The sequence below is a fragment of the Pseudorca crassidens genome, chromosome 7 (genome assembly GCF_039906515.1).
Source record: "Pseudorca crassidens isolate mPseCra1 chromosome 7, mPseCra1.hap1, whole genome shotgun sequence".
Taxonomy (NCBI): Eukaryota; Metazoa; Chordata; class Mammalia; order Artiodactyla; family Delphinidae; genus Pseudorca; species Pseudorca crassidens.
Window position 1 is genome coordinate 88686540 of NC_090302.1, and position 25052 is coordinate 88711591.

A 25052-nucleotide genomic window follows, 5' to 3' on the forward strand; every position below is an offset into this window, starting at 1 on the left:
CTCCAGCAGGCCAACACCAGCTCTGAGACATTTGGGACCCTCAGCCAGCTACCTCAGGATCAAGTTCCACCCACCAGCAGGCTGACACAAGCTTTAGGACACACTCAACTCTTCATCCAGCTGTCTTAAGTACTAGCTCTGCCCAGAAGCAGGCCAACACCAGCTCCAGGACCTCCCAGGGACCTGAAGCCAGAGATACTGAGACCCATCTTTCCCCTCCAGTGATCCAGCACTAGCCCTAGAATCCATCTTCACCCACCAGTGGGTGGACACCAGCCTCAGGACAACTGCTGCCAAGCAGCCTGCTATGGCAGGATCCAGGCCACACACCAGCAGGACAGCATTAGCCCTGGGAACACCTGCTTCCTGTTCCCCACCCACCAGCAAGCCAACACCAACACTGAGACACCTTAGGTCCCTTAGTCAGCCACCCTGTGATCCAGCCCCACCCACCAAGAGGCCAACACCAGCTGGAAGACACCAAGAACACTGTAGACAGAGATACCATGACCCAGGTCCAACCATTAGTTAGCTGGCACTAGCCATGGGAACCTGTGAGTCCCAACCTGCCTACTGGCAAGATGAAACCAGCCCCAGGACCTGGCCCCACCCAACAGCAGGCCAACAGCAGCCCCAAGACACATTGGCCACCTTAACCAGCCAACCCAGGATACAGCACCATGCACCAGTGTGCAAGTATCCGATTTGGGATACCCCAGAACACTGAGCCAGCCATGTCAGGAAATGGTTGCACCAACCATCAGGCTAACACTAGATTTGGGAACCCTGGCCCTGCAACCACCCACTCCAGAACACAGCTCTGCCCACCACTGAGCCAACACTAGCCCCAGGACCTGCCCCCCAGGGTACTGTCATCAGCCACCTCATGACACAGCCCCACCAAAAAGTGGCTAGTAGTCTCTTCACAGTGCAGGGTCTGGTAGCAACTGGACCCAGGGGCCAGCCGTGCTTACCACAGTAGTCAGCCCACCATAACAGACGGACACACTCAGCCCAGATGGCGGCACCCCTCGAGTATATAGCTCTGGTGACCAAAGAGGGGTGCACTGAGGGGATGCATAAGCCACTTCTTCAAAGTCAGTAAATGTAACCAACCTACCAGATACATAGAAATAAAAAGCAGCACATTAGGCAAAATGAGGCAACAGAAGAACATGTTACAAATGAAGGAACAAAACAAAACTCCAGAAGAAGAACTAAGTGAAGTGGAGATAACCAGCCTACCTGATAAAGAGTTCAAAGTAATGATCATAAATATAATCAATGAACTCAGGAGAAGAATGGATGAACAGAATGAGAAGTTATAAGTTTTTAACAAAGAGTTAGAAAATTCTAACTTCTTATTCTTAAAGAAGAACCAAATAGAGATGAAGAACACAATAACTGAAATAAAAAATACACTAGAAGGAAGCAGCAGTAGATCAAATGGTGCAGAGGAATGCATCAATGAGCTGGAAGACAGAGTAGTGGAAATCTCTGAAGATGAACAACAACAACAAAAGAGAATAAAAGAAATGAGAACAGCTTAAGAAAATTCTGGGACAACATCAAGTGCACTAAGACACACATTATAAGGGTTCCAGAATGAGAAGAGAGAGAGAAAGGGACAGAGAACATATTTGAAAATATAATAGCTGAAATTTTCCCTAACCTGGGAAAGGATACAGACATCCAGGTTGAGGAAGCACAGAGTCCCAAACAGCATCGACCCAAAGAGGAACACACCAAGACACATTGTAATTAAAATGCCAAGAATTAAAGATAAGGAAAGAACATTAAAAGCAGCAAGGGAAGTGCAACAAGTTACATACAAGGGAACTACCATAAGGCTATCAGCTGACTTTTCATCAGATACTCTGCAAGTCAGAGAGGAGTGGCATAATATATTTAAAGAGATGAAAGGGGAAAACCTACAACCAAGAATAGTCTACCCAACAAGGCTTTTGTTCAGATTTGGTGGAGAGATCAAAAATTTTACAGACAAGCAGAAGCTAGAAGAGTTCAGCACCACCAAATCAACTTTACGAGAAGTGATAAAGTGACTTCTCTAAACAATAAAGAAAAGGTCAGAACTAGAAACATGAAAATTATGAAAGGAAAAATCTCATAGGTAAAAGCAAATATACAGTAAAGGTAGTAAATTAACCATGTACAAAGCTAGTAGGAAGGTTAAAAGACAAAAGTAGTAAAATAATCTATATGCACAATAAGCAATTAAGGGATACACAAAACAAAAAGATGTAAAATATAATGTCAAAAACAGTAACCATGAGGAGAGGGGAGTAAAAACGCAGGGTTGTTAAAATGCGTTTGAAATTAAGAGGTCAGCAACTTAAAATAATCATATATAGTTATAGTTATATATAAACCTAGTAGTAACCACAAGCCAAAAATCTATAATAGAAACACACAACACAAAAAGAAAGGAATCCAAACATAACACTATAGATAGTCATCAAATCACAAGGGAAGAGAACAAAAGAAAGGAACAAAAATGAACTACAAAAGTAACCTCAAAACAATTAACAATAAGGCAATAAGTACATAGCTATCAGTAATTACTTTAAATGTAAATGGACTCAATCTTGCAATTAAAAACATAGAGTGGTTGAAAGGATACAAAAACAAGACCCATATATATGCTGTCTACAAGAGACTCACGTCAGGTCTAAAGACACACACAGACTGCAAAAGAGAGAATAGGAAAAGGTATTCCATGCAAATGGAAATGAAAAGAAAGTCAAGGTAGCAATACTTATATCAGACAAAGTCTATGGGACACAGCAAAGCAGTTCTAAGAGGGAATTTTATAGACATACAAGTTACCTCAGAAAACAAGAAAAATCTCAAATAAACAACCTAAACTTACACCTAAAGGAATTAGAAATAGAAGAACAAACAAAACCCAAAGTTAGCAGAAGGAAAGAAATCTTAACGATCAGAGCAGAAATAAATGAAATACAGATGGGAAAAATAGAAAAGGTCAATAAAACTAAAGATCATGTTCCTTGAAAAGATAAACCAACTTTATAAACCTCTATCCAGACACATCAAGAAGAGAGAGGGCCCAAATCAATAAAATCAGATGTGAAAAGGAGAAATAAAAACCAATGCCACAGAAATAAAAAGTATCATATTACTAGAAACTATTTGCCAATAAAATGGACAACATAGCAGAAACTGAAAATTTCCTAGAAATACAAGACTGAATGCGGAAGAAATAGAAAATGTGAACAGACAAATTACCAGTACTGAAATTGAATCAGTAATTTAAAAGCTCCCAATAAACAAAAGTCCAGGTCCAGATGGCTTCACAGGTGAATTCTACAAAATATTTAAAGAAGAGTTAACACCTATCCTTCTCAAACTATTCCAAAAAATTGCAGAGGAAGGAACATTTCTGAACTCATTCTATGAGGCCAGAATCACTCTGATACCAAAATCAGACAAAGATATTAACAAAAAAATAAAATTACAGGTCAATATCACTGATGAACATAGATGCAAAAATCTTGAACAAAATGTTAGCAAACCAAGTCCAACAATACATTAGAAGGATCATACACCATGAACAAGTGGGATTTCTCTAATGGATACAAGGCTGGTTCACTATCCACAATCAATCAATGTGATACACTGCATTAAAAAAGCAAAGAATAAAAATCATATAATCATTTCAGTAGATGTAGAAAAGGCTTTTGACAAAATTCAACATCCATTTATGATAAAAAAAAAGACTCTCCAGAAAGTGGGTATACAGGGAACATACCTCAACATAATAAAGGCCATATATAATAACCCAGAGCTAACATACACTCAATGGTGAAAAGCTGAAAACATTTGCTCTAAGACCAGGAATAATACAAGGATGTCCACTCTCACCAATTTTATTCAACATAGTTTTGGAAGTCCTAGCCCCTGCAATCAGAGAAGAAAAAGAAATAAAAGGAACTCACATTGGAAAGGAAGAGGAAACTGTCACTGTTTGCAGATGACATGACACTATAACCAGAAAATCTTAAAGATGCCACAAAAAAAACTACTTAATCTCATTAATGAATTTGGTAAAGTTTCAGAATACTACAAAATTTATATACAGAAATCTGCTGCATTTCTATACACTATCAACAAACTATCAGAAAGAGAAATTAAGGAAATGATCCCATTTACCACTGCATCAAAAAGAATAAAATACCTAGGAATAAACTTATCTAAGGAGGTAAAAGATCTGTACTTGGAAAACTATCAGACATTGATGAAAGAAACTGAAGATGACACAAAGAGATGGAAAGATATTACATGTTCATGGATTGGAAGAATTAACATTTTCAAAAATGACCATACTACCCAAGACAATGTACAGATTCAATGCAATCCCTACCAAAATACCAATGGCATTTTTCTCAGAACTAGAAAACATAATTCTAAAATTTGTATGGAAACACAAAAGACCCTGATAGCTAAAGCAATCTTGAGAAAGAAGAACAGGGCTGGAGGTATCATGCTCCCTGACTTCAGGCTATACTACAAAGCTATAGTAATCAAAACACTATGGTACTGGCACAAAGACAGACACATAGATCAATGGAACAGAATAGATAGCCCAGAAATAAACCCACACACTTATGGTCAATTAATCTATGACAAAGGAGGAAAGAATATACAATGGTTGAAAGATAGTTTTTTGAATATAGTGGTGCTGGGAAAACTGGACATCTACATGTAAAAGAATGAAATTAGAACATTCTCTAAAGCCGTATACAAAAATAAACTCAGAATGGATTAAAAACCTAAGTGTAAGACCAGATACTATAAAAGTCCTAGAAGAAAACATAGAACACTCTCTGACATAAATTAGAAATATTTTTTGCATCTGTCTCCTAAGGCAAAGGAAACAAAAATAAACAAATGGGACCTAACTAAACCTAAAAGCTTTTGCACAACAAAAGAAACCATCAACAAAACAAAAAGACAACCTACTGAATGGGAGAAAAGTTTTGCAAATGATATGACCAATAAGGAGCTAATGTCCAAAATATATAAACAGCTCATCCAACTTAATGTTAAAAAACAAACAACCAATTTAAAAATGGGCAGAAGACCTAAATTGACATTTCTTCAAAGAAGATATACAGATGACCAGTAGGCACATGAAAAGATGCTCAACATCATTAATCATCAGAGAAATGTAAATCAAAACCACAATGAGATATCACCTTACACCTGTCAGAATGGCTATCACTTAATGATAGCCACAAATAACATATGTTGGTGAGGATTTGGAGAAGAGGGAATCCTCATACACTGTTGGTGGGAATATAAATTAGTGCAGACACTGTGGAAAACAGTATGATGGTTTCTCAAAAAACTAAAAATTGAACTATCATATGACCCAGAAATTCCACTCAGGGATATATATCTGAGAAAAACAAAACACTAATTTAAAAAGATACATGCACCCCAATGTTCATAGCAGCATTATTTACAGTTGCCAAGATATGAAAGCAACCTAACTGTTCATCAACAGATGAATGGATAAAGAAACATATATATTGGTTATATGTGTCATATATGTATGTATATATATACATATACATATAATGGAATATTACTCGGCCATAGAAAAGAATGAAATTTTTGTCAATTGCAACAACATGAATGGACCTGGAGGGCATTATGCTAAGTGAAATAAGTCAGACAGAGAAACACAAATACTTCATGATATCACTTATTTGTGGAATCTAAAAAATAAAACAAACTAGTGGTTACCAGTGGGAAGAGGGAAGGGGGGAGGGGAAGTATAGGGGTAGAGGATCAAGGGGTACAAACTAAAATGAGGGATAAAATAAGCTACAAGTGTATATTGTACAAGGGGCATATAGCAAATATTTTATAATAATTATAAATGGAATATAATCTTCAAAAATTGTGAATCAATATATTTTACACCTGTAACTTATATAACATTGTACATCAACTATATATGAATTATAAATAAATAAATAATAAACAAACTACAAGGATATATTGTACAGCTCAAGGAATGTAGTCAATATTTTATGATAATGTTAAATGGAGTAAAATCTATAAAAATATTGAATCATTATGTTGTACAGCTGAGACTAATATTATAAATAAATTCTACCTCAATGAAAACAATTTTTTAATAAATGGAATCATACAGTTTTTAAAAATTTCTCCACTATTTTCTGGCTTGCATACTTTCTGACAAGATGTCTGCTGTTTTTCTTATCTATATTCTTCCGTTGCAGTGTTTCTTTTCTTCTTCTCTTAAGATTTTTACTTTATATTTATTTTCAGAAGGAAGATTATGATGTATGAAGTCTGTAAATATGTTTTGTAGTTAGAGTCAACAGGTGATGGATTAGCTGTGGAGGGTCAAGAAGGAAAGGAATCAAAAATATTGTTAAGAGTTTGAGTTTGAGCAACTGGGTGGATGGAGTGAAATTTGATGAGAAGGGAAAGACAGTTGGTGAAGGCCATGGGGAATCAGTTTGGTTGATTCAGAGAAGAGGAAGGCATATCCCTTGGGCTGTGTCAGAAGCAGAGCCATGGACAAATATTACAGATGCATGTAGCTTATTTGAGAGATTGACCCCAGACAGCACCAAAAGTGGGAGGGACAAGAGGTAGGGAAGAGAAGGCAGACTAATAGAAGGTGTGCTGTCAAAATTACCACTGTTGGAAAATAGAGCTACTCCCACTGGAGAATTCTGAGATCCAATGTAGAACACGCTCCTCAGCAGTAGCCAACACAAGGGGAAAAGGAGATGGAGTATTGATCCACTAGCTCCCACCAGGCTTTGGTTGACGGCTGGCCCTGAAGGTCATTAATACTCAGACATTTCTGGCCTGCCTCACACAGGCAGAGAGCAAGGCTCTGGAGGCAGATGGCCTCAGGTAGGGATGCAGATGCTGGCAGTGGAATGTTGGCTGCTGCTGTCCAAGGGTATATGGGCAGGGTCTGAGTGGTAGACCAGAGGACAGTCACCTATCAGCTATTCATGAGCCAGGGGTTTCCAAATTTGGGAGTGAAAGACAGTGCCCCTGATACATCCTGTCATCCTGACTGTTTGCCCGGAAGCTCACCAGCCATCTAATTTAACCCCTGTCAGGGCATGGTGGCTCTTTGCCAAGACCTCAGTAGCAGACAAGCGGAGACCAGTTTCACAAGGCTCCCAAACCCCATTCCCACTGCCACCTAAGAGACTTGTATGCAGAGAGGTCTCTACTCACCATTATATTTCATGCTTACCATGAGGCTGAAAGTTGGCATCTTTCCCATATACATCTCATAGAAGAAACTGGTGCTCAGAGAGCTGCAGTGACTAATGTAAGGCTGCCCAGCAAGAGGGTTGGAGTCAGGACTGAAACTGATCCCTGAGTCACTGCCTTTCAGGAACCCAGTCTCCCAGCCTCCACTCTCTAGAAATGAGCATTAGACAAGGCAGTGGCTCTTATTCATCATCATGTCTTATGAATTAAAAACAATGTTCATGAGGTCATTTCCATGGGGCTTTGAGGTTGGCTGTGTAAATATTTGGCCTTCAGGGCTCTTCTTGGCCAAGCTCCTCAGGGTGCTGACGTTAAACACACTCCTTCAGGAAAAATGCAATTGGTCTCAGGAAGCCCCTGGGGTCCAGCTCTCAGAGGGTGTCTGCTCAGCCTAATGTATGACAACACAAAGCCCATTTTTCCTATGACTTTTTCTCATTTAAGACAAGAAAGATCACCCTCCTCTCGACAACACACATACTCAACAGTCATTAATACGCAGGCATTTAAAAACATTTGTGATCAGAAAGGTCTGTGTTTTCTCATTTCTTTACAGAGTCAGGGAGGTTTGAGAGTGAGAGACAGGAGAGATGGAGGAGAGAGAGAGGGAGAGGGAGAGAAGGAGACAGAAAGGGAGGGAGGGAGAAGAAAGGGGAGAAAGAGAGAGAGAAAGGGGGAGGGAGGACAAAGGATGAAGGGAGGGAGAGGAGAAAGCAACCTTAGTATCCACCAACAGGACTTTGTTAAAATATGTTCTATCTGTGCATGGGGTGCTGCAGTCATTTAAAATGATGCTGCAGATCTACATGTAAAAGCCTACTATAGCCTCAGGTGACAAAGCAGGTCTCAGAGCAGCCTAAGAAGCTGTAAGTCAGTGCCCAACTAAGTGCACAAAAACTGATAGAAGGGGTGGTCATCAGAAGCTTAGCAGCAATTTCCTCTGAGTGATGGGGTTCCAGGTGGTTTTACCTTTATTCTGTGATGATTCCTCTTGTGTTCGCCCCCTATGGCCGCAGTAACTAAGTACCACTAATGGGATGACTTAGTTTTATTCTGTCTCAGTTCTGGAGGCCAGAAGTCCAAGATCAAGATGTCAGCAGGGGTGTGCTCCTTCTGTAGGCTCTAGAGGAGGAACCCTCCTTGCCTCTCCCAGTTTTGAACAGTGGCTGGCAACCTCTGGTTCTCCTTGGCTTACAGCTGCAGCATTACAATCTCTGCCTCTGTCATCATGTGGCCTCTACCCTCTGTGTCTGTGGCTGTGTCTCCTCTTCTTATAAGGATACCAATCATGTTGGATTAAGGCCCACCCTACTCCAGCCTGATCTCATTTTAACTAATTGCTTTTTAATGACCCTATTTCCAAAAAGGGTAGAGGTCACATGTTGAGGTCCTGGGGATCAGGACTTCAACATAACTTTTGGGGAGAGGACACAGTGATGAAAAATGGCCATCTGTAGATTGTGAGCAGGGCCCAATTTAGGAGGTGAATGTGCCCATCACTTGGGGACGCATCCTCTGTGTTTCTGGACAGTCACACCTTCCCCCAGTACTGTGGGAAGCCTGCAGAGTGTCCCAAATGCAGAGATGCTCCACAGGAAAGAAGGGGTCATGCCCTGGGAAGGAGACTGGGTCTCTGGCAAGATTACAGGGGATACCAGGCGAGGGGTCTGAAGGCTAGAGCAAGGTGTCCTCCTAACAATGTATCTTGGTGCATTGGAAGGGTGCTAGATGCATGTTACTAGTGGAAGGTGCAAAGAGAGGCTGGGACATCTAGGATGAACTAATTGGACAGGGACAACATGCTGGGAATATTAAACCAGAATATTTTATCATGAATCCCTTGTTCATTATGAGGATGGACCTGGAGGACAGGACAATATCATAGAGTCTTCCCTATGGTGGGGATGAAGAGGACTTGGCCTGCTCGAGGAAGAGCAAAGCCCAGAGGCCTGTGGGAAAGAGAAACTGGGAGGTCAGCATGAAAGAAGGTGCACAGGCATATGTGGCTCAGGGCAGGAGCAGTGGGGGAGTGGAATCACTGAAGAACTAGGGGACTTTCCAGATACACCTTCAAAAACTTCTTTTTAATAACGTTGAATTTATAGAAGTGATTATTTATTTGTTAATTTATTTTTAAATTTTATTTTATTGTTTTTATTCTTATCTTTTTAGATTGATAAACACACATCTTAGAGAGTAGAGAGAGCAAGAAGTTAATCATAGGATGTGAATAGCGAGGCATTTAAACATCTGGTTTCACTACATGCCAGGGTAATATTACTATCTTAAGATACTGAAGTCTTTGATTATTCTTTTATTTCAAACCCCACAGTCATTAGGCATAATGATTTTTTTAGAAGTCATTATTTATAATATGTGTGTGAGGTATAAAGAATACCAAGAAACAAGCACCTATGTATCCATCAGGGTCTCTTCATCCCACCTCTCTCCTACCCAGACGTGACGGCCACAACAAATTCTGTGTTAACCTGCCTTTTGTCATTCAGACACAATCCTGCCACCTATGTGTGCCTCCCTAAAAAGAACCTTGTGATATATATTCTTTTGCGACTTGCCTCTTTGCTAATGGCCAAGTATGTATCTGTAGTTAATTTGTTCTCAATGCCACATTGTTTTCACTGTATGAATATGCACGAATTTGTCCACTCTCTTTCCAGGGAACACATGGCTGCCCCACAACTATGCTACTGTGAGAAGTTTCCTGGTGCCTACCTCCTGGTGCCTGTGTGTGGGCACTTGCCCAGGAGGGGAATTGTTGTGACACAGGATGGGCATGTCAGGTTTGCCAGCTGATGCCAAACTGGTTTTCCAAGCACCCAGGCAGGTTCACATGCCCAGTGAGGGGCCAAGGATCTGTACTTCGCCACACCCTGGCCCTATCAGATTCTCAGTCCTATTTCGCATACATTTTAGAATTGTCAGGATATTGTTTATAAATGTCGCAAAATAATCAGGAAATAAGGCAATAAAGTAATTTACCATTCAAAACAAACCCAAACCAAAAAAGGGGGGAGGAAGATGAAAAAATATAAGAAATATTTGCTTGAAGGGGAGCAAGGTGAGATCCCCTGGTCCCTGAAGCAGCAGGTATTCTAGGTGGAGCACTGTGGGAACAGCCCTATTGGCTGATCCAGTCAAGGGCTCCTCAGTGAGAAAAGATTATATTTTTCATGTTTGTTCTTTCCATAAAATCCATGAGCACAACCCTCCTCTGGAACCACAACTTCATTCTCTGTGACTCCTGTGAGCCCCCACGTCATGACCACCTCCCTAGTCCTGGGTTCTGGAGAGGCAGGAGCCAGGAGGCTTCTCATTGTCTTCTGTAGCAATGCTGTGAGAGAGCTTGACTGTCTCTACAAGCCCATCCTACAGGTGAGAAATCTGAGGCTCAGGGGATCACATCAGCCCCCGGCCAACAACTTCAGAGGCCCCAGGACTCCTTCTTGTGAGGGAAACATGCCGTCCAGAACATCTTCTCTCCTTTGTTTTCTTCTCACCTTTCTGTTTGGGGCCATCTGGTCGCCCCATCTTCCCTGGTGCACATACAGGTTCATTTCAGCAGTAGCTGGAGCCTTGGGGCATTGCTGTGAGGCTGGGTTAAACCAGGCTTTCTGCTCTGAGGAGAAACAGCTCCTGAGAGCTCAGGGTCCCATTCTGGGTGCTCCTTGCCTTCTCTCACAGCCACAGGGGTTCACCTCTTCTATCTCCCTGAGGCTCTACCTTTCCCCTGCCCACTGACAAGAGGAAGGACACCCCTCAAGAGACCACACTTTACCAAGGAGCTGCGGTATCTGGGGCAAGAAGGGTTAAAGCAGCAACCAGGAGCAACCAGGAAGGCTGTCTTGGAGGAGGAGGGGCAAGCAGGCTGGGAAGGGCCTTGTGGCACTCCAACGCAGATGAGCTGAGGGCAGGAAGAGCCCCTCCTCCCTGCGGCACTCCCTGTGGAGCTGGTGCTCAGAGTGCAGCTTCAATGGTCCAGACCATGTGTAGGTTGATACCCAAGGGTCCCAGGGGTGGTGGCTGACCCCAGGACATGGTGGTCCAAGGGTATGGTGGCCGACCCTAGGTCTGGTGGCTGACCCCAGGGGCCATGGCAGAGGTTCTTGGAAGGGTGTGGGCAGCTGCTCCCCTCCCATGGGGCCTTCCCTCCTCCTCATTCTTTCTTGACTTCCCCTCCCCAGTGGGAACAGTCTCTTCCCCCACAAGGCTCTGCATGGGGCCCTCTTTGCCCCCAGAGAGCCTTGGGTGTTTGTTTGATACCTTGCCAGAGTGGTGTGATGCTCTGAGGTCCCCCATCTCCTCCTTTCCTTTACCTTTCAAAGGTATGGCCCGAGGTAAGCCTGCTGCCTCCCAAAGAGCAAGACAGATGCAGTGATAGCCCTGCCCTGCCTTCCCAAAGCCCTGCTCTCCTCCATCGGCATCATCACCCTCCTTTGTTGACACACCCTCAGTCTCGCTATGCTGGCACCTTCTAGAGATTTCACATACCTGTTCAGCATGATGGCCCTATGAGGCCGGTGCAGAGACAGGCTCGGAGAGCTCATGAGGTGGCCAGGAGGGAGTCTGAGCCAAGGCTGACTGCAACTCCTACCTCAGCCCAAGGCCTCGCTCAGCATGCCCGTCATCATCACTGCCTGCCTCTGAGCCGTGGTTTCCTCACAGGAACAGGGGTGACAGGACCCAAGTAGCCCAGTGCCCGTGGAAACTCTGCTCCCTGCCCTGCCCACAGGCAGACATCATGCTCTAGGTGACTTCTGTGGGCTGGCCGGGTCTCTCGTCCCTAACATGCCTCTAACCCGGCCTCCTAGCTGTTTATCCTCAACTGCGTGAAGAAGTCATAAACCATGGAGCCTGCCCAGGTATTTATTTTAGTTAGTAAAAATGCCTTGGACTTTGCCAAGAGCCATTTGACTTTAATTGGAAACTTTTGAGGCATTAAGAATGCGCCAAGGTTTAAGACGTGTCCAAAGGCTCTGCAATCATCGATCATGTGAGCACTGCTTTGGACCAGGTGGAACGAAGACAACCTTTTAGCAAATCCACCTCCCTTAATGGACTCATTTATAATAACTCTGCATTGCTGGGCAGCACGTCTCCCCCAGAACATCATGAACGCCGGCCAGTGCGTTTAAAAGCAATGAACATCTGGTGACTGTAAACCAGGAACCCAGAAAAAAACAAAACATGACATAAAAAAAGGCAGCTCAGGGAGGGCCATTAAGATGGCCTCTATTCTGTGGTCAGGGTAGACATTTCCCCCGCAATGTGAAGGAAGCTAGGGAGAGGCACCATCTGCTGTTCCTCCAAGAAATGTCACCCCAACAGCTTTCTTTACGGAGGACTTACCAGGTGCCAGGCTTGGTCAGGAAGCTTTGGCCAACTGCTCTGGCCTCATCTCCTGACATGTTCCCACTGGCCTTTCTCAGACCCCACCCCATTACAAGGCCTTTGCTTAGGCTCTTCCCTGTGTCTGGAGCACTCCCCCTCCCTCTCCTCATGTGTATTAGTTAGCTGTGGCTGCATAACAAACTACCCCAAAACTTAGGAATGTAGAACAATAAACACTTATTATACCAGTCTCTGAGTCAAGAAACCAAGAGCAGCTTAGCTGGGTGCATCTGGTTGAGGTCTCTTATGAGGTTGCAGTTAAGCTATCAGCAGGGGCTGTAGTCTCCTATGGCTGGATTGGGGCTGTAGGATCCACTTCCAAGCTCACTTACATGGCTGTGCATGGAAGTCTTCAGTTCCTCATCACATGGACATCCACAGGGATGCTTGAGTGACCTCACAGCATGACGACTAGCTCACCCAGAGCGAATGATCCAAGAGAGAGTCAATGTGGAAGGTCCAGTCTTTTATGACCTGATTTTGAAAGTGATACACCATCATCTATGCTGCATTCTGTTGTTTACTGTGTTGAATAATGTCCCTCAAAATTCACGTATACCAGAACTTCAGAATGTGAACTTATTTGGAAAAAGGGTCTTTGCAGATGTAATTAGTTAGGACAAGGCCATTCTGAATTGGGGTGGCTCCTAAATCCAATGACTAGTATCTTTATAAGAAGGCCATATGCAAACACAGAGACACAGAGGAGACACAGGGAAGAGGGCCATGTGGTAATGCAGGCAGAGATTAGAGTGATGCATCTACAAGCCAAGGATTGATTGCTGGCAGCCATCAGAAGCCAGGAGAAAGTCATGGAATGGATTCTACTGCAGAACCTCCAGAAGGAACCAATCTTGCCAACACCTTGATCTTGGACTTCTGGCCTCCAGACTGGTAGAGAACAAATTCCTATTGTTTCAAGCCCTCCAGCTGAGGGCACTTTGTTACAACAGCCACAGGAAACTAATACATGTTGGCCACATACAGCCCTACAGTCCCTGTAGGAGGGAGCATGAGGGTGTAACGAGAGATGGGGACACTGGGACTGCCTACCACATTGCCTGAGCTACTCCACTCATTCTTCAGGCCTCAATGACTGTGGCTTCCTCCAGAAGGCTGGGCCTTGTGCCCTTCATGGATCGTGTACCCTGGAGCATCCAGAGGACCTCTGTAAAACACTCCCACTTGGAGCTGTTTTAACTATCTTTCCACCCTATTGGACTGTAAGGTCCAAGATGAGGGCAGTTCTATCTTGATCACCTCCTGACCACCCTTATCCCTGGTGACAAGCTCATGCCCAGCACACAATAGGTACTCAATAAGTACATGAGTGACTATGGGATGTGCTATACATCTTCTACTTCAACGACCCCTCCATTGTCAGTAACCGTCCTCTGAGGCTCAAGGGCGATAGAACTCATCAGGTCACTCAGCACACACAGGTATGCCTGGTTCCAAGTTCTGGGCTTTTCCTACTACATCAACACTGACTCAAAACAGCTGCCAGGGCTTCCCTGGTGGCACAGTGGTTGAGAGTCCACCTGCTGATGCAGGGGACACGGGTTTGTGCCCCAATCCAGGAAGATCCCAGATGCCATGGAGCAGCTGGGCCCGTGAGCCATGGCCGCTGAGCCTGTGCGTCCGGAGCCTGTGCTCCGCAACAGGAGAGGCCACAACAGTGAGAGGCCCACGTACCGAAAAAAAAAAACAAACAAAAAAACAGCTGCCAGTGGTGGGGTGGGGTGAAAAGGGCCCCAAGGAAAGGTACCTACTTCAGGTATGACAATGTCTCCTATGGGGTGCAGCTGGCCATGGACATTTTACCTGGGAATCACTTGCTGATCATCACTGCCTGCACACGCTGACTGCTGGAGCCTGCTCCTCCTAGACTGGCTGGCTCATCAGGACCTCAGGACCCTCACCTTTACTCCCCAAAGCACCGTGGAGACCAGGCCAGAACAAGAACAGATTTACTGATGGCTCAGAAATGATGACAGGGAAAGAGACGCAGAAGCTAAACGGACTCAGAGCATACCCAGGCTGCAGGAACGACATGGGCTATGTCCTGTGGCCCATTCTCCTCCTTCTCATCCTACTCATAGTGAATCACTAGCTACGGGCATGCACAGATTATATTTCCCAACCTCCTGTGCAGCTAGACATGGCCATGAGTCCATCTAAATTCTAGCCAAAGGGATAGCAAAAGTGTCACATGGGACCCCCTGGAAGTGATGTAAGGTGAGAAGGGTGAGTTCTTCTTTGCCCCTTGTCCTACTTTCAGCTTCCTGGAATGGCAGAAGTGATGGCTGATGCTCAAGCAGCTATCTTTAACCATGAGATGGAAGCTGTGTGTTGAGAATAGCTGTGCAAGAAAGGTAGAAGAGTTGGAGTCCCTGATACCTACCTCTGTGCTTTTCATATGAGAGAATAAACTTCCATCTGTCTTAAGCTACTGTAATTTGGATTTTTCTGTTAATTGTAGCCAAACTTGATCCCAATTTATGGAGGAGACTTTGTCTTTTCTGCTTTAGCCAAGGTTCTGCTATCAGAACGTTCTCACACTACTCTGAGCACTTGCTGAGCTGTGAGGGGACCACCAAAATGAAGCCCTGGATCTGTGGTTCTGATGACCTCTCATTCATGGGGGAGGGAGGTTGAAGGTTGGCCATTTTGGATGCTCTCAACACTCCAGCTGCCCCCTCTGCCTTCTCATCCCCAGAACTCAGTCTCTTCTCCTGATCCTGCGGACAGAGAGCTCACATTTATTGAGCACCGACTGTGTGTAAGGCAAGTTACTAAGACATTCATGTCAATGATCTCACATGGTTCTTCCCATTATTCCCTGAGATAACAGTGGGATCCTAAGGATGAGGAAGTTGAGGGTCAGAGATTCACTACACACCTCTGTCCCACAAGAGGATATCTATCAGTTCCTAAACATGAGGGTGACCTGTCTGTAACACCCCTGTTGGCTGTGCCCAGCTTCTCAGCAAACCCCCTGTAGCATCTGATCTTCATGGAGTCTAGCTCCACCCCCTCCTCCCTACTTCCAGGTCCCTCACCCACCTGGAGAGAGCCCCTTGCCTACCTAAAGAAGCCTCCTCTCTGTCTCCACCCTTACCTCTCACTATACTTGTCCTGCTCACTACATTCCAGGCACTCTGGCTGCTCCTCAAACAGGCCAAGCTCATTCTGGCACCTTTGCCATTGTTCCTTCTGGCCACCCAAAGGTATTATTCATGCTCTATCATACATCCTGCTGGTTTTCACAATGGTTTTGTTTGTTCATTGTCTTTTTCCTGAATAGGTAGGCATGCTCCAAGCAGTCAGGGACTTGGTCTTGTGTGTTGCTGTGTTCACAGAGCATAGAACAGTGTCTGACACACAGCAGGTGCTCAGTAAATATCTATTGAATGAATTAATTAAAATCAATTTAATTAATGTAACCAGCAGAGCTGGGGGAAACTTCAGGGAGCAATGGGAGAGAAGACAGGGAGATTTTAATGGAGAAACCTGAGGCCAAGACTACTGCAGAGAAAGGACCCACAAGCATCCTGGGCAGGTAAGGTATATCAGGGATCAACCTCAGGAGCAGAGCCAGTAGATGAGATATATACATATATATGACTTGTTATAAGGCATTGGCTTATGTGATGATGGGGGCTAGCTAAGCAAGTCCAAAATTCATAGGGCAGGCCATCAGGAAGGAATACCATGAGTAGGCTGAAATCTCCAGACATGGGCTGAAGCTGTGGTGCACAGGAGGTATGTGTTCTCTCTTTTGGGGAAGACTCAGCCCTGCCTTTAAGGCCCCCAACTGATTAAGTCAAGCCCACCCAGATTATCCAGGGTACTCTCCATTACTTAAAGTCAACTGATTAGGAGCCTTAATTATATCTGAAAAATACCTTTACAGCAACATCTGGGTTAGTGTTTGATTGAATAACTGGGGACCATAGCCTAGCCAAGTTGACACATTAAAGAAGCTATTACAGTCCATCCCTTGTCAATGTGGAACTAGATCTCTTTAAACTAGATTAAACTCCAAATAAAGAAATAACAAAGTCACACTTCCACCTAACATGGTAGAATTCACCTGCATACAACCAAAAATACCCTAACCCTTTCCCCCAAAAGAAGACACAAGATCCTTGGATGATGTTCACTCTTGTCCTTTATATCCTGAAACTTAAGTACTATCAGTAGATGTAGAGTTAACACTGTTAATATATCTTATGTTAGATGATAAAGGCATAAGAGAGAAAAAATTTAAAATATTTGGTTATTTTATATATACAAATATACTCATATCAGTATGAGGAAGAAATATTCCACTATTTCTCATTTCTGCATTCCTCATTTCTGTAACTAGTAGTATGGTAAAGCTGGTATTTATCACTACCTTCTTCCACTGCCTAATCCATCTTCTCTTCAACAATCATCTCAACTGGTTATGGTTCTTTACCTGGTGGAATGACCCAAACATTTATTCCTGAAAGGTCTGGGCTATTGGCTTTTTTAGCTTTGCATTGACCTTAGTCACAGGCCATGGGAGATGCCCTCGGGAATCTCCTCTCTTCCAAACATACTCTTCCTTACCTCAGTTGCATAATAGTAGACACATTTTCTCTTGGTAATCAGGATCAACCAAGGGGTACAGTGAACCCCTTCTTCAGCTTGTTTACTCAGAGGCATAAGGAACCCAAAGTGGCCAGGTGGATGCCTTAACTTCTAGTTCAGTGGAATCATTGTTGTGTCTCCTAGTGGAAGCACTTCTCCTTCTAAAATCAAGACCTCTAGGCCAGCAGAGTATAAAGTTACAGGAACAGGAAGTGAAAATTTTGCTAGTGGGTCACTAGTGGTAATAGTGAGTGCTGCCACTCTCATTTCCACCCCTTGATTCCTGGACCCGTGAATCCAGGCTATGGGAGAAATAGCACCATATATTGGACACTGATTCAGAGCATATACAGCCAGCTAGAGAACGTTGCAAGGTATTGCCACCTAGCTGGCACTGTAACTGAATCTTCAAAAGACCATTCCACCAACCTGTCAAACCAGTTACTTCAGGACGGCGGCGGGAGACATTGTGAATCTAGTGAATTCCATGAGCATCAGCCTGCTGTAGCACTTCTTTTGCTGTGAAGTGAGTTTCTTGATCAGAAGCAATGCTGTGTGGAATACCACGATGGTGGATAAAGCACTCTATAAGTCCATGCATGGTACTTCTGGCAGAAGCATTCCATGCAGGGAAGGCAAATTCATACCCTGAGTGTTTATTCCGGTAAGAACAAAATCCTGCTCCTTCCATGATGTAAGTGGTCTGATGTAATCAACCTGTCACCAGGTAACTGGCTGATCACCCTGGGGAATAGTGCCATTTGGGGGACTCAGGTTAGCCAAGGTACATCACCTCCATCACTGCCACTATGGTCCCTTTGTTCATGACCCCATTAAGTTATGACAGGGTGGTTGGGGAAAGAGGCTGACTGGTATCCACAGAAGATGTAATTCTGTCCACTTGATTATTAAAATCCTTTTCTGCTGAGGCCACCCTTTGATGAGCATTCACATGGGACACAAATATCTTCACATTTTTGCCCATTCAGAGAGGTCTACCCACATACTTTTCCCCCCGGCTTCTTTGTCACCAATTTTCCAATCATGTTCCTTCCAAGTCTCTGATCATCCATTCAAACCATTGGCCAAAGAACATGAATCAGTATATAATTGCACATTTGGTTATTTCTCCTTCCAAGCAAAACTTTGAGTTCTGCCTGCTGGGAGGACTTCCCTTTGCCATTATCCTTCAGTGATGTCCCAGAAAGGGGCTATAGGGCTGCAACTGTTCACTTTCAGATGGTACCCAAATACTGAGCAAAAACATCTGTAAATCAAGCCCAACTCTTCTCTTCCTCTATCAGCTGATCATAGGGAACTCCCCATGAGACCACAAGTCAAGGCTGGGAGAGGGAAGGCAATGTAGCAGGAGTGGGGACCATGGGCATTTGGGTCACTTTTTCATGTAACTTACTTTTGCCTTCAGGGCTGCTGTGTCTGATCATGTACATACCATCTCCACTTGATGATGGAGTGCTGCTGTGCACACCCAACTTTATGGTATGGTGGGTCAGGTAACACCCAGTTCATGATGGGCAGTGCAAGTCACTTGGTGACCCATGAATAGTAGTGTTTAGTCTCTACTAAGGACTAATAGCAGATCAAGGGCTGTTTCTCAAAAGAAGAGTAGTTCTGTGGATGATAGTAAGGTCATGCTCCAAAATCTTAAAGGCCTGCACTAGGATTCACCTATAGCACCCTGCCAAAAGCTCCAAACAGCATCTCTGTCTGCCATTGGATCTGTTGGATTATATGACCCAAGTGGCAGAGCAGCTTGCATGGCAGCCTGGACCTGTTGCAGAGCCTTCTCTTGTTTTGGGCCTCACTCAAAAAGCAGCTTTTGGGGTCACACAGTAAAAGGATCACAGTAACACAGCCAAATGTCCCCAAAATCCAAAATGACCCACTAGGCACTGTGCCTCTTTTTTGTTTGTAAGGGGGCCAGATGCAACAACTTATCCTCCACTTTAGAAGGAATATCTTGACATGCTTCACAGAAATTTCACTGATGTAGAAGGCCCCTAAGTTTTAGTTTGACTTATTTCTCATCATGTGACTTGCAGATATCTTACCAATAAGTCTAGAGTGATCACTCCTTCTTGCTCACTAGGTCCAATCAACATGATGTCATAAATGTAATGGACTGGTGGGATGTCTTGTGGAAAGGAAATATACCTCTGAGGTAAGAAGGTAAAAATATGTTTCTAGCCTTGCCATCTGAAAGCAATCTGCTTCTGGTGGATCTTACGGACAGGTATGGAGAAAAAAGCATTTGCTAGATCAATAGTTGCATACCATGCTCCAGAGGATGTGTTAATTGCTCAAGCAATGAAACCACATCTGGTACAGCAGTTGCAATTGGAGTCACAATCTGGTTAAGCTTATGATAAGCCACTAGCATTCTCCAAGACCCATCTGTCTTCTGCACATGACAGGAGAGTTAAATGGGGATGTGGTGGGAATCACCATCCCTGCATCTTTCAAGTCCTTGATGGTAGCAATAAACTCTGCAATATCTCAAAGAATTGCTTTTGGTTAACTCTTTTGTAGGTAGAGGCAGTTTTAGTAGCTTCCACTTGGCCTTTTCCACCATAATAACCCTGACTGCACAGGTCAGGGAAATAATATGGGGATTCTGCCAGATACTAAGTATGTTTATTCCAATTATGCATTCTGGAACTGGAACAATAACAACAAGATGGGTTCAGGGAACCATGGGCCCCACCATGAGACAGACCTTAGCTAACATTCCATTGATCACCTGATCTCCATAAACCCCTACCACAGGGATATTTGGGGTCTCCTAGAATTAGTGTCAGTCCAGAACTAGTGTCAGAAATCCCTCAAAAGTCTGATAATTCTCTTTTCCCTATTGCACAGTCATCCTGGTGAATGGTCATAGGTCCCTTTTGAGAAGGCTGGTAAAAAGATTAACAGTGTAAGGTTTCACAGTGTAATGGAGTCCTTCCTGAAGGGGATCTGTCTTCCCTTTCATTCAAGGGGCTCTGGGTCTGTAAACTGGCTCAAGTCTGGCATTTGATTGAGGGCTGTGACTCTATGCTTTTATGATTCAGGCTAGACTTTTATTCATTGACCTAGAACTTTTCTGCTCATACAGATCAAGTATTTAGTAGACTACCCATCTATTTCACTTCCAGAAACACCATGATCTTTGGTCAACACATAGGTCTCTGCAAGTCAGACTATTCTGATTGCTTCTTTGACACTACTGTCCATGCCCACTTTGCCTTTGGTGATTAAGGGCTGCCACTTGGCCTCTGTCACCCCAGGATCCAGTTATCCCCATTGCCTTTAGGTTTCTCAATTTAGTGACAGCAGTTTCCACTGTAATTTCTGACCTACAAGGAAGAGCAATCACAGAGCTCTTCAAGGATGCTGGGACTCCCCCCACAAATTGACTTCTCACAGTTGTGATAAAGGTGTGTCCTTCCTTTTGGTGAGCAAAGGGCGATGAGAAGATCTCAAATGACAAACCCCTTCTAACACTACAATTTCCCTAAGCCTTTGGATTCCTTCCTCTGCAGTAAAACAAGGCAGCTCTGGCATCTCAAACTCATCTACTGTGGGTCACCATTTGGTCGACGTTTTAGCCAAGAAACCAAACAAACTGTTAAAGCCCTTTCTCTCCCCTCAAGCTGCAATACTAAATCCAGAATCTCTGCTTAGTGGGTCCATATCAATAAAGTCCTCTTGATCCAACTTTATGTTTCTTCTGCTATTATCTTGTACTCTTAATATTCATTCCCACACATCCCCTGGATTTCTGTCTGTATAAGTTGGGAAAATCATGTCACTCTTTTGGGGGTTGCCCTTCCTCATGGGTCATAATTTTTACCTCATCTTTTGGGGTCTGTTAGGACTTGCATCTAGTCATATGTCTAGAAGCGAAGAGGGGTGGTGGGCGTAGGGGTGGGACCTGAGTAAAATCAGCAATGTCTTGCAAGGCTAGATGGTGGGAGAGGGGGACATTACAGGTTCTTCAGATAAACTTCTCAGGCAGGTGTGCGAGAACTGGTTCTCCTGGTCAAGATAACTTAGCAGAATTTAGGGTTCAATGTCCCCACTTTCATTGGTATCTTTCCATGTATCCCCCTTCCAACTTTCAAGATACCATTTCTTCCCAATCAATGCCCTCACCATAATAACAAACACCATGCAGGATTGGGGCTTCAGTTTGCTTTATAAATCAGCCATTCACAAGATGACATTCTATGTTTGGCTTACAGAAATCCCAGGCCTGCGACTATATGAGATAAGCGTTCCTGGGAACATGTAGAAGACTTCAGGTCATCAATGCAGAGTTTGAGCTGGGAATTTGAATCTTGAGCTCATCTTCTTTTTTCCCCACTCTCTTTAACACATTTAGGAGCAACTGCCCAAATCCATTATACTCCTTATTTTGACTAAAATGTTCTAAGATAGCAAATATGTGGCTACCCACATCTTGCCATCTGTGTTTGATTACAGATGTCCAACAGCAATCATCTGAGTAACTTTTTTGCCACATCTTGACACAGACTGCCATTGTCTTCTTTACCACTAAAAGCAGGGTCACTAGTGCCTTTAAATCTAGGAAGATTAGAGAACCAGCTCCAGAAACTCAGAGCCAATACAGGGAACTTATCCATAAGAGTCTGTTTCTCTGGAGACACTTACATTGTGGACATCTGTATCAGCCAGGATTCAAACAGAGAAAAAGACTCAGTATTACAAATATGGAGGGATTATAAAGTTCTACATTTTGATTTAATGTCGGAATGAGCCATAATGGAAATGCCATAAGCAAGCAAAAAGTGAAGAGACAAACATATGTAAGTCAAATCATTATGTAGTACACATTACACTTACAGAGTGCTGTGTGTCAATTATATCTCAATAAAACTGAAAGGAAAAAAATAGTTCATTCCCTTTTACTGTTAAGTATTATTCCATGGTATACCTTATGTACTACAGTTTGTTTAGCCATTTACTTGTGGAAGGCCTCATAAAATGAGTTAGGGAGTGTTCTCTCCTCTTCTACTTTCCAGAAAGAAATTATGTAAAATTGGTGTTACCTAAATGTTTGGTAAATTCTCCAGTGAGACCTTCTGAGCCTGGAAATTTCTAGCCTGGGAGCTTTTTAATTCAAATTAAATATCTTTAATATATACAAGACTGTTGATATTATCTATTTAATCTTGGTTGAGTTTTCATAGTTTGCGGTATTTGAGAAATTTGTCCATTTCTTCCAGATTGCTGAACTCATGAGCATAAAGTTGTTCATAGTATTCCTTTATCAGCCTTTTAGTGGCTGCAAGATCTGTAGTGATGTCCCCTACTTCATTCTAGATATTGATGGTTTGAATCTTCTCTCTTTTTATTTTTGTCACTCTTGCTACATGCTTATCAGTTTAATTGATTTTTTAAATCAGCATTCTGTTTTATTGACATTCTCTAATTTTAAAAATAGTTCCAATTTCATTCATTTCTGCTCATATTTTTATTATTTCCTTCCTACATTTTATTTCCTTCTGGTTTATTTTTCCCTTCTTTTTTAATATCTTGAGGTAGAAACTTAAGATTGTATATTTGAGACCTTTCTTCCCTTCTAATGTAAGCATTTAAGTGCTGTAAAGTTTCTTCTCAGCACTGTTGAGTTGAATCACACATATTTAGATTTTTTTCCTTTGTGACTTTCTCTTTGACCCATAGATTATTTAGAAGTATGTTGTTTAATTTCCAAGTATCTAGAGGTTTTCCTCTTGTTTTTCTCCATTGATTTCTAGTTTGGTGCCATTATGGTGAGAGAACACACTCTGCATGATTTCTATTTTTAAAAATTTGTTGAGGGTTGTTTTATGGCCCAGGATATGGTCTATCTTGGTGAATGTTCCACAGGCACTTGAAAAGAATGTATGTTCTGCTGTTGTTGGGTGGAGTGTTCTACAAATGTCAATTTGATTCTGTTGGTAGATTGCTTTGTTCAATTCTTCTAAGCGTTGCTAGCTTTCTATTTCATGGTTCTGTCAGTTGCTGAGATGGGGGTATTGAGGTCTCTAAATATAACTGTGGATTTGTCTATTTCTCCTTTTAGCTTTACCAGTTTTTGCTTCATGCATATTGAGGGTCTGTTTTTGTAGGGTTAGGACTGTTAAGCTTCCTGGTAGACTGATCTTTTCTCATTATGTAAGGTGTCCCTTTGTCTCTAATAATTTTCTTTGCTTTGAAGTCTACTTTATCTGATATTTATGTAGCTACTTCTACTTTTAAAAAATAAATATTTGCTTGATATATCTTTTCCAATCTTTTACTTTTACTTGTACGATTGAATCTGAAGTGAAGTTCTTATAAACAGCACAAAGTTGTGTGGTGCTTTTATATCCATTCTGCCAAGCTCTGATTCAGCCACATGCCTACCTTTGAGCTTATCCTGGCCCAGGAGAATGCCATGGTCTGACTGGCCAGGACTGGGTCCCAGGTTTGGCTCCACCTATACCACCTGAACCAGGAAAGAGAGAGTGCTGTGGACTTCCAAAGAAAAAGAGCAGATGGCAGGACAGAGGGTGGGTGGCAGAAACAGCCACCCACTGCCCTGTCCCTCTCACTGACCAGGCACATCCATGTCTAGCCACAGCGGCAGGCAGTCCTGTCATCCTGCCCCACCTCCTTCTGCTGCTTGCAGGTTGGGGTGGGTTCTAGAGGCTCCTTTAAGGGACTGTCCACAGCCTCTTCTTCCCTGGAACTGGTGGCTCCAACTGAGTCTGACAGCACTCCAGGTCTATACTCAGAGCCAAGAGCCAGGGAGAGGCAGAGGAGACCAATCCACCTGAAGTCACCTGAGATCACACTCCTGTGTCAAATTATCAGATAATCACAGAAAGAGCAACCAGAATTCTGAGAAGGGCACGTTGGGGACCTCTGTGCCCTCTAGAAAGGCTCATGGTCATAGGCAGGGGGAGGAGGGCTGCATCCTATTAATGGTGTGAGATGGAGCACTCAACCCCAGTTGAGGGCTGGACCTCCTCTTAATGTAGTACCAGGCACTGTCCAGGAGACTTCAAGTCTCCAACCTGCAGAATTGTATCCCAGGTGTGACCCCGCAGCCAGGGAAGTCAAGGAATGTTCCCAGGAATGCACCATCTGCTAAGGGTGGGGTCGGGACTCAGGTGAAGTCCATCTGGTCCCAAAGCCCAGGCTCAGCATAGGAACTGGACTGATGTTCTCCCCAGAGAAATAAAAACAGAGAAGTGTATTCAGACATTCTTACAGGGGAGCAGATCACTTGCCAGGTTGAGCACATGGGCCAGGTCTTGCTCCTCCCTGCACTTATCTCCTTACCTGCCAGGTGCAGGAGCATTCCCTCCCTTCTTCCCTCTGAGGGCTGTGTGAGGTCACAGGAGATCTTGCCCAGGCACCTTTGGGTGGACTCTCAGCCCCACAGTGGGTTTACTGCAGGCAGGACAGAATCTATAATTCCTGTCATGGGCTGGGCTGGACTACTCTTACCTCCCACCCTCATCTCCCCCTACTATGTCCAATCCATCCCACAAGGAAGTGTGGGTGCAACATCTTATGAGGACTTGAGTCTTCCCCAGAGTCTCCCGAGGGGCCGTCAGCAAGAAAGTCATGATCTTGGAGTGTCAGGTGGGTGACAGGGCTGCTGGGGCCTCTGTCCTTGGCCCTGCCTTCCAAAGACCCTGTGCCAA

General features: G+C 43.6%; 1 pseudogene; it reads right to left on the reverse strand.

The window, feature by feature from the left end:
- Positions 1-17457: 17457 nt before the first annotated feature.
- LOC137228375 (uncharacterized) lies at positions 17458-24703 on the reverse strand (annotated as a pseudogene).
- Between the last annotated feature and the right edge of the window lie 349 nt (positions 24704-25052).